The sequence below is a fragment of the Perna viridis genome, chromosome 15 (genome assembly GCF_037379345.1).
Source record: "Perna viridis isolate PV_CMFRI_1.1 ecotype Kerala chromosome 15, ASM3737934v1, whole genome shotgun sequence".
Classification (NCBI taxonomy): domain Eukaryota; kingdom Metazoa; phylum Mollusca; class Bivalvia; order Mytilida; family Mytilidae; genus Perna; species Perna viridis.
The window spans coordinates 300,098-302,228 of record NC_142459.1 but is presented as its reverse complement, the minus strand read 5'-3'; positions in this window follow the sequence as shown (position 1 = coordinate 302,228).

The following is a 2,131-nucleotide window of genomic DNA, read 5'->3' as shown; positions in this document are numbered from 1 at the left end:
TCCATTGTCAGGAGATATTTGACATTGATGTGCCTTTGTGCCGTTATATAACGTGTTAGTTTGATTTTGAAGAATTGACATTATTCTGTTACATTGGATTGTCGAGCCTTAAGAAGCTTATTTTAAAGGTGTATTTATGCTTGTTAAAGAGTGTGAAAGTATTTATTATTTTGTATTCAGGTTTAACGCTGATGAATTTGATACATTCCATCCGTGCTTTTTTCTGTTGTTTAATAGCATGACAATTTTTTCTCCAACTCATAATAGAATATTGTTTAATACATGAAATTGGAAGGCAAATATATTGATGATTAAGAATGGGACAAGTCGTTATAGTTCAATTATGAGACAAGTCGTTATATCTGAATTAGGGGACAAGTCGTTATACTAAAATTATAACTCCACAGGAACAGAGGAAACAGGTGGTCAACCAATGAAGAATTTATGACTTTATCGATGTTTTTAGCATGTTTCCTAAGTGATACATAGAAATAATAATAATTGTTATCATAAGCAGTTATCTTTAGAAAAGGCTGTCAGTTCATTTAACCGATTTTGACTTATGATAATTTTATGCTTCCTATTTTTGTTGAAATACACAGGAAATGATAAATGGTAATGCTAGCGCGGTATGAAACCTAGTTTAACCACCTTTCGCTTGTCAGGAATTATTTGGTTTTTAACCTAATATTGCTATTTGTTATATGGAAATATCCTTTGGATTACGGCTTAGATTAAATCAGTTTAATAATTTTGTTATTAACCTTCATTTCTTCACTGTTCAATTGACACAAAAACATGCAAAATAAGTCCCATGCAAATTATATTTTATAACTCAGTTAAAGTTTTGCAAAGATTCGTATACACTTGGTCCATGTTCCCAGTTTTTAGTGGAGTCCGAGTTGCTTATTTGCATTTGTTACTTTGTATATATCATTTTAGTTACTCTATGTTCTTTGTTGTGTAGGTCTGTTTTCCATGTCTGGTCTTTGTCCCTGGATTACATTCTTTTGGTTACCGCTAGAAAAATGGTTCCCTTGATTACTCTTCCACGAGTATCTATTGAAGATCTGGGATTTCTTCCACGAGTATCTACTGAAAATCTGGGGTTTCTTCCATGAGTATCTATTGCAGATCTGGGATTTTTAATATCAAACTGTAACTCATTCAGTTATACAGATATATATTTTGATCATGGGATAGCTATTTATTCTATTTAAGTACCAGTCTATATATGATTACTCTTTATATATTTAGCAAGAGAGTAATCAAGGGAACCAAGATTCGAGCAGAAATAAAATGAATATAATTCAAGGATAAAGACCAGTTAGGGAAAATAGACAAACACGAAAACAAACATGAACTATTAAAAAAAAACACGTACATAGAAATAAAAGCAAGTATGCAACACGCACTCCACCAAGAACTGGGAGCATGGACTAGGTGCACTGGTAAGTTAAGACGCCTATCATATCTTTACTTGGGTAATAAATGATAAAATCAAACAAAATATACCCCGACAAAATCTCTTCTTCTCACCAAATGTTTCAGTTTCATCCGAGTATTCGAGTACACGCGAGTATCATGGCCGAGTACTCGATTTTCAAATCTTTTGCCATTCCTACTACTCAGGTGATAAAATGGTTGTTGGTTCGGTCGGAATTTTTTGTCTGGTATTCCATAGAATCGTTCACAAGACCTAAATGTCATACAAAACAAATTCAGATAAAAATAATAAGTGTTCATTCATTATCAAACAACTCTGTACGATTGTCATATTTATTTTTTTGTATGTTTTCATTCATTTGTTTGTTGGCATGAGAAAGCAATGAAAACAAAATAAACAAACAAACAAAAATAGAAAGAATAAAAGAATAAAAAAATTTTTTTGTTCATTGATACTGATTTTGTCTTGTGCAAAGTATATCAAAAATATGCTTACTGCTACCAAGCATGTCATATTAGTAGTTTTGTATTTATGTTATTAAACAACATTCATGGAGCGTTAAAGGCAGGTCTGCTTATAAAACATCATTTAGAGTTGTTATCAGGTGCGATATATTTGATATTATAAGAAAGGCTTTTACCCCCAAAACGACCAAACAAATCAGTTTCATTTAATTATTTTAGT